Below are 12,734 nucleotides of genomic sequence, written 5' to 3'. Positions count from 1 at the left end.
AAATAATATATTAATGTGCCTAAGTATTGCTATGTAATTTGACTAATTTGAATTACTTTATAATATTATCATACATGATATTTCAGTATATAGTAGATATGTAAAAATTTATTTTGACAAGAGTAAAAGAAGTAAAAATTTGATGTAATGACAACATTGATTAAATAAATTTTTTGGTTACACCACTATCTACAAAAAAATCTCCACCAGAAAAGGGTTGGAACATTGGAGGTTAATGAAAGATTTCATAACCTCCTAAAAAGTTTGAGAGAATGCAAAAAATATTGTTGTAGACACCCCATTTTTGACCGACCTTAAGACTCAGACGTCGCCAATTGAGCGCTTGGTGATGTTGCATAATGTGCTCGTTCAGAAGTTTCAGAGTCGCGGCCGTAAGCCCTGCCTCCGGACTTCCGAACCCTTTTCTGTGCCTTGTCTCGGTTTGCGAACCAGACTCGGTTTTCTCTATTTCTTTTCCTGAAGGGAGGGAGAGGTCCCGTAGACCATCTCTCAATGTCCGTAGGCTACATTTGGTGGCCGTAGGCCATTTTGCCCATTTCGGAGTCCGGTTCCCGGTTTTCGGAGCCGTCAGGCCGTGTGCCTCGGTTCGGGACCGCTTAACCATCTCCTATTGCTCTGATTTTTGGCATACATCTTATTTCATCCATTTTGAGGGGCACTGGGGGCTGAGAAACCCACTTCGAGGTCGAATACAATTTTCGGTGCTTAACAGCCCATTTCCGGGACCCCGAACTGCGTGTTTTGGCTCCGGAACATTCGTTTTGCAACGGTTTTCGCTCATTTTTGGCAGGTACCTCTGTTTTATCCCGAGGAAGGTCACTGAAGGGTGGGAGGCCAGCAATTGTTGCAGCAACCAGTTATCTCTCCTCCCGAGCCTCCCGGCGCCCGTTTTTCGCACTTCCGGGCTAATGTTGAATACCTTAGAGCTAGCGTTGCCAACTTTCAACCACGTATCTGTGATCTACACACCTGAGAGGCCCCTAAAAGTTCATGGCCGGCCATTAAGGTCACCTGACCCTTTTGACCCCTTTCTTCCGGGCTAATGTTGAACCTCTTGGACCTTTTTTCTTGAACTTTGAACCACATATCTGTGATGTACACACCTGAGAGGCCCCTAAAAGTTCATGGCCGGCCAGTAAGTCAACTTGACCCTTTTGACCCCCTCTTTCCGAGCCATTGTTGAACCCCTTGGGCCCACTTTCTTGGAATTTCAATTACATGGTTGTGTTGTACACACATAGGGCTACCTCCCCAATACCCGGCCGGCCAGAAAAGCTGGTTGACCCTTTTGACCCCTAGCCGGCCGGCTAGGGGGTGTGGCCGGCCGGCCACCTCCAGCCAAAGTGAGCGGCCGGCCGTGCTCTCCTCACTGTACCCTTTCCAACTGTGGGGCAATATCCCCCAGATATTTTCTGTATCCGGGGGATATTTTGGGAGAGAGGATTCCTCTCCAACTCACCCCCTTTTACACCCCTTTCTTGACCTTATAACCAGCTGAGGGTCTTCTTCATGAGGGTTAGAAAAATTCTTCTCCAAGGACAAACCCTAAGCTCCATTGTCTTCTTCTTCAATTCTTCAAAAAACCCTAAGTCTATAATCTTCATTCCTTCTACACCACCAAGCTCCACCACCACCATCTCATTTCCAGCAGCTAGGAGGGATTCTTGAAGGCTAAAGAAGCTGCAAATCAACCCAAGAAGTAACAAAAGCTTGGATCTTCAAGGGTAAGTTACACTTTGATCCTTTTGACCCTTTCCTTTGATCTATTTCTAAGCCTCATTTCTTTTTGGTTTCAAGCTTCGGCCCTAACTGAAAAGGGCCATATTTTGAGCTCATCTTCACTTCTCATTAAGGGCTCAACCCTGTTTGAGCCCTCCATAATACACTTGCTTCATTGACCATCTTGTATGTCATAGATTTGCATGCTATTTTTGACCCATGAGCAATTTATTTTCGAGCATGTTGTAAAATGATATAGGGCTTATTTTGAGCCCCTCTTCAACATTGGAGAAGGGCTCAACATTGTTTGGTGTCTCCATGTATCACTTGTAGTTCAATCCCTTATTTGGCCCCATTTTTGCATAAGTTGATAGCCCTCTTGGCTTCTGTTTTTGGACCTTGGTCCGAACTGAAAGTGGCCTTGTTTTGGCCTATACTTCATGTTTCATTCACACTTTTTTCCTGTTTGGTGATTATTTTATATACTTCATGTTATGGCACCTTTTGGGCCTTGTTTTGCATCCCATTTTTAGCATATTTGTATACTGATTTTGAGGCTGCCATATACTGTAAATGTTCATATTTTTGGTCCATCTTCAGTGTTGTAGAAGGAAATTTTTCAGTTTGAGTTTTGCTTATACCACTTGCTTCATTACCCCTCTTTTGGCCCCTATTCTTGCATGCTATTTTCGCCATACCTATACTTGCTGTTTGGCCTTGTTTATAACTGGAAAAGTGCTTATTTTGGGACTGTCTAGCTTCTGTCTTTGCATTGCATGTCCATGTTGTGCATGTTTAGTATGGCTATAGGCCATTTCGGATACCTAATGTTGCATTTCGGGTCATTTCCTTGCATTTCATGTCATTTCGCTTCATTTCGAGACTGTTTTCCCCCATATTTTGTTGCTGAAATTCCATTAGTATGCTTGCATATCATTTTTGCCATGTTTCATTGCATTTTATCATTGCCTCGGTTTGCGTGCCCGTGTGCACGCATTTCGAGGCACTCCGTTTTTATCCGCTGGCATCCGATGTGAGCGTGGCTGAGGCTCACTCATGTTGGTATAAACCCACTTGTCATTTCCATGCCATTTCATTGCAGTTTATCACTGCCTCGATTTGCGTGCCCGTGTGCACGCATTTCGAGGCACCTCATTTTCTGCCATCGGCATCTTATGTGAGTGTGGCTGAGGCTCTCTCATGTTAGTATAAGTCCATTTGTCATTTTCTATGTCATTTGCATTGCGTATGCACCACCTCGGTTTGCGTGCCCGTGTGCACGTACTTCGAGGCATCTCATTTTTATCATTCTGTCATCGCCTCGGTTTGCGTGCCCGTGTGCACGTACTTCGAGGCATCTCATTTTTATCATTCTGTCATCGCCTCGGTTTGCGTGCCCGTGTGCACGTACTTCGAGGCATCTCATTTTTATTGTATCTGTCATCGCCTCGGTTTGCGTGCCCGTGTGCACGTACTTAGAGGCATTTCATTTTTATTGTATCTGTCATCGCCTCGGTTTGCGTGCCCGTGTGCACGTACTTCGAGGCATCTCATTTTCATCATTCTGTCATCGCCTCGGTTTGCGTGCCCGTGTGCACGTACTTCGAGGCATCTCATTTTCATCATTCTGTCATCGCCTCGGTTTGCGTGCCCGTGTGCACGTACTTCGAGGCATCTCATTTTTATCATTCTGTCATCGCCTCGGTTTGCGTGCCTGTGTGCACGTACTTCGAGGCATCTCATTTTTATTGTATCTGTCATCGCCTCGATTTGCGTGCCCGTGTGCACGTACTTCGAGGCATCTCATTTTCATCATTCTGTCATCGCCTCGGTTTGCGTGCCCGTGCGCACGTACTTCGAAGCATCTCATTTTCATTGCATTCCGTCTTTTTCTCGATTTGCGTGCCTGAGTGCACGTATTTCGAGGCATATCATTCCATAGCATTGTGCATGCTAAGATTGTATATTAGTTGCATTTTCATGCATATCATGCATATTGCATCATGTCCGGAATAGGAGTTAGCCCGGGCACGGGAAACGAGGTACATTTCGTACTCCGAGGGACGGAATGTGTCTCAATTCTCCAGTCACCGACACTCCGGATTATCCATGATGGAGTTAGGTTTTAGCTGTAGTTTCATGTGCATTCATCCTATATTGAGTTGTGCATTTCGACTCCTCGGCCATCATGCCTCGGTATGCGTAATTGGTGGCACGAAGATCGAGACATGCATATATCTGTGCAGATACATTGCTATGCCCCTTTCCTGCTCTCTGTTGCAGCAAAACAAAGAATCAACAACCTTTTGGGACTTGGCACGCATTTCAAGAACAGGTGTAAACAGAGGCTAATTGGGGCATTCCGGTGGATTTCCGCGCAAGACAGTCCGGACATGCATCATCCACCAGAAGCGAAGCAGTCCCTGGCTTGCACGCCAGTTTATTTGCTTTCTAGTTAATTCATTAATTAATTAGAATTCTGTAATATTCTTTTATTCGGGACTGTAATATTTGGACTGTATTATTTATTTGGACCCTCCGAGCGAGGGCACAACTGTAATAAGTGTGGGTGAGTGTGATGTATGTCTTCCAACCCCACGTCTTTCTCCCTTTTATTTATCCGCTTTTGATGGTTAGATTAGGGCATATTTTAATTAGCATACAGTATGACAGCATGTTTGCATCATTCATCTGTATTGCATGCATCGGGCTCGGCGCATCATACTAACTGCATTGTACTTTCAATACCAAGTTGAATACATGTTAGTTGTAGCATTTCATATGCCATCTTAGATTAGCCGAGCCTACTATAGTTGCATTTTGCATGTGTTGCATTAGGCATTTCCGTACACTTAGGATCATGCATGATTTCTAATATAGTTTCTATTTTGGCTTGGAGTACTCGGTGAGTTTTATGCTTTAGCATCCTTGCATGTGTGTGAGTGAATGCCATGATAGCATGCTTACCATGAGGCTATGTGCTTATCTGATATATCTGCCTGAATGCCTGTGGGTGAAGGTTGGGTTATCTGAATTGGAATGAATCATCAAAATGTTTCAAGCCTACCTACGGGTAGCAAACCATTTTCAAAAGCAAACATGAAATGTTTTGTTCCAATTCGGGCGACCCGGTCTATACTTATATGCTGTGAGCATCACATAGTAACCTAGGCTAATAACCGGAATAAGAACTCACAATGTTTTCAAAAATTGATATCATGGTTAGTAGAGGCCGGTCTATGACCGGGCGAGCGGGGGTGCTCACGAAGTGACCTTCCCCAATCGTACCCAAGTTCCCGAGCCGAGGCAACTTTGGTGATGACGGACACGTGGCCTTTTGGCACCGAGTCAGGGTTTCCTAAATTTTCCAAAATAAAATATTTAGGTGGCGACTCTGTATCTGGCAAAGCAGTCCATGTTTGGCACTTCTTTCAAAAATCAGTTTTCCTAAAACGATTTGCCGGATTTGGACTCTTTGGTTCAGATTTAGAACCGTGACTACGAAAAGTCGAGTCCGAGCTGTGGCGAGGTCCCCCGCGGCCATGTTACAGTTTCTGGCGACTCCGCTGGGGATTTAGAGAACTTGACTCGAACTCATGATATCTGTTTTTGACTACACTTGTGTGTTTCTTTGCATTGCATTTGCATTGATGCGCCTAGGACACCGTGTTTGCCATCTGCTATTCCTGAACGGTTTGCCGGAGGCTTGTCTTGTCAAGGCATGACCATAAGGCTGACCGGTTGTGGGCTCTGCCAGTATGGGAACACAAACCCCGGTTTACCGGGGCACCCTCTTTGACCATTCGTCCTAGTGCATATTCGGATCCATAGTGACCATTCCAAACTAGGACAGGATGCTTACCCGTTTATAGGTTGTTTGAAATCGCTGCGTGCATAGTGAAACCCTAGCTCCTAACAAAATAGGACAGGGAAACCCTACCCCAACATAGGGGTGTTTTGGCTCTCACTTATCTGTTATGTGCTTTAGAGTGCGTCTCTACAGGAATGCATGTATCAGCATATGAGTTTGAGTATCAGGCCTGCGGGCATCAGTTCAGTGTTGACAGTATCAGGCCTACGGGCATCAGATCAGTATACGAATTTGAGTATCAAGCCTGCGGGCATCAGTTCAGAATTGTCAGTATCAAGCCTGTGGGCATCAATTCAGTGCATAAGTTTGGGTATCAGGCCTGCGGGCATCAGCCAGTATTTTAGGATCAGTTATCTGCGGATATCAGATTCTGTGTTAGGGGACAGTGATACAGGGATAATAACCAGTGTTTGAGGACAGTATGTTATTCAGCTTTTTTGACTGTGTGCCCGACTGTGTGTCTTGCATTTTATTTTAAGCTGTTATGCTGCCCGTTTATCTGTTTATTTATTTCCTTTTCGCTTTATTTATCTTTTGCTAGGGTCAGTTTTAGCACGATTGCTTCCGACCCAACAGGCATTCCCCAAGCACCTTGGACACGAGGTCGTCGACTCCACCGATCTGAGGATCTAATCGACGGACAGCCAGTGTTCCATTCTCTACCCCCTGTTACAAGAAGGAAGCAAAGGAAGCGCAGTACATCTGAATTGAGAGCACCAGAACAGTGGTATCCCCCACCAGTGGACAGTTGGACTGAGATCCCCCTTGAGACAAATCTGCCAGTAGCTCAGACAAATCGAAGCAGTATGACAACACCGACAGGAGTTGAGGAAATGATGCGCCAGATGCAGGAAACCATGCGGGCTATGCAACAAGATGCCGTCCGCCGAGATGAACTCGCTAAGCAGCAAGCTGAAATTATGACTCAGCAGGCTGAACTGATTACTAGACTGCAACAACAGAGTACAGCATCTGCTTCACACCAGATTCCTCCTCCAGCAGGAGCCCCATTACCTGAGAAGGCTCCTGTTATTCAGGACGTCCCTCCTAACACCCAGAATACCGTACCGGCTGTCCAAATTCTACAAGAGGACACGAGTCTTCCAACGGGGCCTGTCCCGCCCCCGATTCCACCACAACTGTCCAAGGTCCACACATCCAATCACCCGGACTCTCCATCCGAGGTCGAGGTTGATCAAACAGCTCTGAAATTGAGCAAACTGGAGAAGCTTTTCAAAAAATCCCAAGGGGCTAAGGCTATGCCGGATATCGGAGATGGATATACCGAGGAGGCCGTGACGCTCCCCGATAGATTCAAAATGCCACAAATAGACCGTTTTGACGGGACTGGTGACCCCATGGTCCATATCCGACTGTTTGCGGATGTCTTGCGGCCAATGGGCCTTACACGACAACAGAAGCTCTCATTATTCGGCCGAACCCTGTCGGGTGTGGCCTCCCATTGGTACGCAAGATTATCGGATGAGGTGAAGAAGAATTGGGACGAGATGGCTGAGGCCTTTGTCACACAATATTCGTATAACACTCAGATCGAGATCACAACCCGTGATCTTGAAACAACAAGGCAAGAGCCTAAGGAATCTTTCTCGGACTTTGTGATCCGATGGAGGGCAAAGGCGTCGACGATGACTTTAAGGCCCACTGACAGAGATCAAATCCGGATGATTGTGCGCAATCTCCACCCTAAGTTAATGCAAAGAATGATTGTGGTCCCCTTCCCTACTTTCGCAGATTTACATGATATGGGGGTGCAAATAGAAGATGCTATGAGGTAAGGCCTGTTTGACCAGGACAGAGAACAACCGAGGAGGACCTTTAACCGTAACAACAATGCAGGCCCGAGCGGCGCTGCTAATACAAGAGCCTCGGAAGTTGGCATGGTCACCACCACTCCCCCTCCCCCGCCAAGGCCCATGACTGCCACACCATTCTCCGGCGCGTCCGGAAGTAACTCACAAAACAACCGATTCCAACCCCGGGGCCAAAGAACCTTCACCCAACTATACATGCCCCTGTCCAAGGTTCTGGGAATACTGATCAGGAAAAATCATTTAAAACCCCTGGAACCAAAACCATTACCAAATCCACTTCCCCCCTCATATGACCCGTCAAAATATTGCGCATACCACCAACAACACGGTCATGATACCGACCGTTGTTACAGATTACGTCATGAGGTCCAAGATCTTATTGACAAACAGGTAATTGCGCCTCCTGATAAACCTAATGTCACAACTAACCCTCTTCCACCACATAACCAACCTCCCCCTCCCAACAGAATTAATTTCATCCAGACTGGGGTCGTGTCTTACGATCCTAGCATCTATATTACGCCCACCCACCTACCCAAGCCGGAGGTGCTCCTCCCCGCTTGCACTGACCTTTTGTGCATGGTGGACGTCTCCAAAACCCAACCGGAGCCGGTGGTGGTGACCATCGAAGACAAGGCAGGGCAGATTTTAGGAGAGAATGAGTCTGTTGAATCTGGGACTGGACAGAATTCTGCTGAGGGAGCTTATGATCCAAGCAAGTACATCCTATCAACGAGCCGAATTGGGCTAAGTGTAAAATTTCCCGAGACAGGAGAACTATGCATGATCCGAGGGGATAGATCTGGGCTATGGGCAGATGAGCCGACAACCGTAGAGGAGGACCTTGCTAATCTGCAACTTCTTGATGACCAGGAACTGGGGGAGGCGTCAATTAATTGGTATGATTATGAGGGATCAGAGGAGGCCACTGGATGGCTTGAAGATCAACCGGATGCAGTGGGGGAAGCCCAATCAGAACAAAGCCCGGCAGGGGCGGAAGTATCAGTTGTGGCCGGAATGGCCGAAAATCAAGTTGTACCGCCGGAGAGCGCCGGTGTTAAGAATTCCGCTCAGGACATGGGCATTACGGATGTGGGAACTGTTGAACAAACAACTGTACTGACGCAGTTGGAGCAAGGAAAGTTTGAGGAAGCTGAGAGAGCCAGAAAGGCGAAGGGCCCTGAGGGGACCGAAAGTGCTGTGTGCACAAAGACAGACAATGCTACGAGCATTTGGACAGAGAGCACTGAAAGTGCGAGTAGACTGGAGCCGCACAGATGCCTGTTGGCTGCCAGCGGAATGTGGTGGGAAGATGACGATTTGTGTCTTGCCCACACCGATGAAGACTGGGGAAATGGCCAACCAGATGATACTTGGTATCTTGATGAAGTGGACCACATGACAAGAAGTGGGCGGTACTTCAAGCCCCCACACCTAGACCAACCCGAAGCATCCGGGAAAGACAGAGAAGCGGAGAGACAGAAGGAGAAGCAGATTGAGGATGAAGCTGTGCTGAAACAGTTAAAGAAAATACAAGCAGACATCTCCATCTGGGGACTGCTAATGGCATCACGAGTGCACAGAGAAGCTGTCCTATCTGCCATGGACAAGTCGAAACTTTCCATAGACACCACGCCTGAACAGCTGGTTGGGCTGGTTTTTCCGGGAGGAGGTTCCCCGGCATTAACCTTTTCGGACAAGGAGCTACCGCCTGAGGGCACAAACCATAACAAACCGCTCTATATTTCTGTGGAATGTAGGGATAAGTGGATACCGGTGGTGCTTGTTGATACCGGGTCTGCGATTAATGTCTGCCCAACCAGAACGGCATATGCAATCGGGTTAAAACCCGCGGACTTCATCCCAACCACCCAAGTGATCAGGGCATATGACAATACCAGCAGCATCGAATTTCATATCCTGGACGTTCCCGCAACCTTTAACTTACTATTGGGGCGACCGTGGTTGCACCAGGTCAAAGCAGTCTCTTCCACCCTACATCAAATGCTGAAATACCCTCACGGGAAAGGGGTAGCGATCGTTTTTGGGAATTCATCAATCCATCCACCGCCGGAAGTGTCTACACCTGTCTTGGAAATCGAGCACGGCACGGAGGATGTGTTTTTGTCGGGGTTCACTTTGGCCGAGGCTCAAGTGGTGCAGAATGTCATGGCTGCAAATGAGGGCATGTATGTCAGTGCACAATCTATCTACCTCATGAACAAGCTAAAACATACCCCTGGAATGGGATTAGGGAGAAGTGGCCGGAAAGGCGTCTCAGTGTTGGCCGAAGTGCCACACAATCCTCACACCTTTGGACTGGGTTATCTGCCCACCAAAGAGGACTGGTTGAGGAAAGGAAAAGAAATGGCCGGAAGAGCCAAGGCAAAGAGGGCTGGGAAGCCATTTGACTTAATGCACAGGCCCATCTGGGGTACCCTAAACGGACGTTTCGTCCGGGAGGGGGAAGATTTTCCATTCTGTGGCTTCCCGGAGCCATGGCGAAACGCGGAGGGGAAGCGCGTGCCTGGTTTTGAAATCTTCTTCGACATACAATTATCTGGGGATGACGTTGCCGAAGCGCAGACAGACCCACCAACTGAAATTGAGCAATGTGAAGCAGTGGATCCTGAGAGTACAGAGCTGGAAATGGGGGTAGCACTGGCGAGTCTACTATCAGATCCTCCGATCGGCCAAGAGTGCTTGGGGGATAACTCTTCAGTTTCTGTGATTGGAGATGAAATAGCTGCGGGCTTTCCAGCGCCGATCTTGGATGCATCTATCGCACCTTCTCTCATCTGGCAGTATGAAGAAGGCTTTTTATCTAGCAGTTCCGGGTCAAGTAGTGAGCCGGAATCTGATTCTACCGAATCTTCTGCGTCGGAATCAGATTCCAGCTCGACTGAGTCTGAGTCCGGTATTCCTGGGGGTGATAACCCGGATACCACAGTCCTGTCTAGGTCGTCTTTTTCATTTTCTTTTGAGTCTGTTGTAACAGAGGAATCTGACGGCTTGGAAGTATTTAATGAGAATGATGTGGATGCGGTTTCCGAGTATTTTTCTGTGCCTTTGATTTATTGCTTAAATCAGGATTTTCAAAATTTTGATGAAAACAGCGAGGAAGAAATTCCTCCAGTTTTGCAACGATTAATCAATCAAGAGCAGGAAAGATTTGTTAAACCTTTAATGGATGAAATCACTACTGTAAATGTTGGTACTGAGAAGGACCCGCGGCTGGTCCAGATCGGGTCCACGTTGTCTTCAGAGGAGCGCGAGCGCTTAGTCGCTTTATTAAAAGATTTTAAAGATGTTTTCGCGTGGTCCTATGAAGACATGCCTGGAATCGATCCTGAGATTGTACAGCACCGGATCCCTCTTGATCCAGAGGCCCGCCCTGTCAAACAGAAACTCAGAAGGATTCGCCCGGACTGGGCCCTCAAGATTAAGGAAGAGGTCACCAAACAAATTGACGCAGGGTTCCTGCTGGTATCTGAATATCCAACTTGGTTGGCCAACATAGTTCCGGTGCCAAAGAAGGATGGCAGAATTCGGGTCTGTGTAGACTTCAGAGATTTGAACAAGGCCAGTCCGAAGGACGATTTTCCCTTGCCGCACATCGACGAATTGGTAGATTTCATGGCAGGACACGCCTTGCTTTCGTTTATGGATGGTTTCTCAGGCTATAACCAGATAGTGATGGCACCCGAAGACCGGGAGAAGACTGCGTTCACTACCCCGTGGGGGACATATTGTTATAGAGTGATGCCATTCGGGCTGAAGAATGCTGGAGCTACGTATCAACGGGCAGCGACTACAATATTGCATGATATGATCCATAAGGAGGTCGAGGTGTACGTGGACGACATGATTGTCAAGTCCAAAGATAGAGAGGGCCACTACACCGCCTTACAAAAATTCTTTCAACGGATCAAAGAGTTTCGGCTGCGACTGAATCCCCAGAAATGCACGTTTGGTGTTACAGCAGGGAAGATGTTAGGGTTTCTGATCACACAAAGGGGCATCGAGGTCGACCCTTCCAAAATCAAGGCCATTTTAGAAATGCCACCACCAAGGACTGAAAAGGAGGTGCGAGGCTTTCTGGGTAAAGTGCAATTCATAAGACGGTTTATTTCTAAATTAACCTTGACTTGTGAACCACTTTTTGGTCTCCTGAAGAAAGGAAAGAAATTCCAATGGGACGGCCGATGTCAAGTAGCTTTTGAGCAGATCAAAGAATATCTACAGAACCCACCCGTGTTGTCACCGCCAGAACCTGGGAGACCGTTGATACTGTACCTTTCGGTAACTGAGACTACCATGGGCTGCATGCTCGCGCAGGAGTCAGAAGACAAAGTGGAAAGAGCCATCTACTATCTGAGCAAAAAGATGCTGGATTACGAGACCCGCTATACACCGCTGGAGAAGGCTTGTTTGGCCTTGGTATGGGCAACCAGGAAGCTGCGGCACTACCTGTTAGCCCACTCTGTAATGTTGGTTTCGCGTTTGGATCCCATCAAATATCTTTTCGAGAAACCAGCACTTACGGGTAGGCTAGCTCATTGGCTGCTGTTGCTCTCCGAATTTGATTTGAAGTATATGACGCGCAAGTCAGTAAAAGGCAGAGCGGTAGCGGAGTTCCTTGCCGACCACCCGGTTGAGGGGGATGAAGCGGTTGAGTATCTATTCCCAGATGAAGCCATTCTGCACGTCGAAGATGAAACTTGGACAATGTACTTTGACGGAGCGTCAAACCAGTATGGGTATGGGATAGGGGTGTTGCTGATAGCGCCTGATGATTCCCGTATCCCTTTAGCATTCAAGCTCCGGTTCAAAGTTTCCAACAATGAAGCAGAGTATGAGGCATGTATTGCTGGCCTAGAAGCAGCCCTGGAACTAGGGGCAAGACGAGTGGACGTCATTGGGGACTCGAACCTTGTTGTGTCTCAAGCAAAAGGAGATTGGAAGGTCAAAGAGGAAAGGATGATAATCTACCACCAAACCTTGGATTCGTTAATTCCTCGGTTTGAAAAGCTAAATTTCACCCACCTCGTAAGAGAGAACAACAGGTTTGCAGATTCACTAGCAACTCTATCTTCTATGATAGACATCCCGTCCGGAGTCCGGATGCGTCCAGTCATTATTGATCAGAAGTTCGCGCCGGCATACGAGTCGATTTCCGCCATAGATGAGGTTCAAGACGGCAACCCCTGGTATTACGACATCTGGAACTTCTTGGAAAAGGAGACATATCCACTAGGGGCAAATGCCAAAGATAAGAGGGCTGTCAGAAG

This window comes from Camellia sinensis, chromosome 11 (assembly GCF_055761805.1).
Source record: "Camellia sinensis isolate YWXY chromosome 11, ASM5576180v1, whole genome shotgun sequence".
NCBI lineage: Eukaryota > Viridiplantae > Streptophyta > Magnoliopsida > Ericales > Theaceae > Camellia > Camellia sinensis.
Note: the sequence above shows the minus strand (reverse complement) of the source record.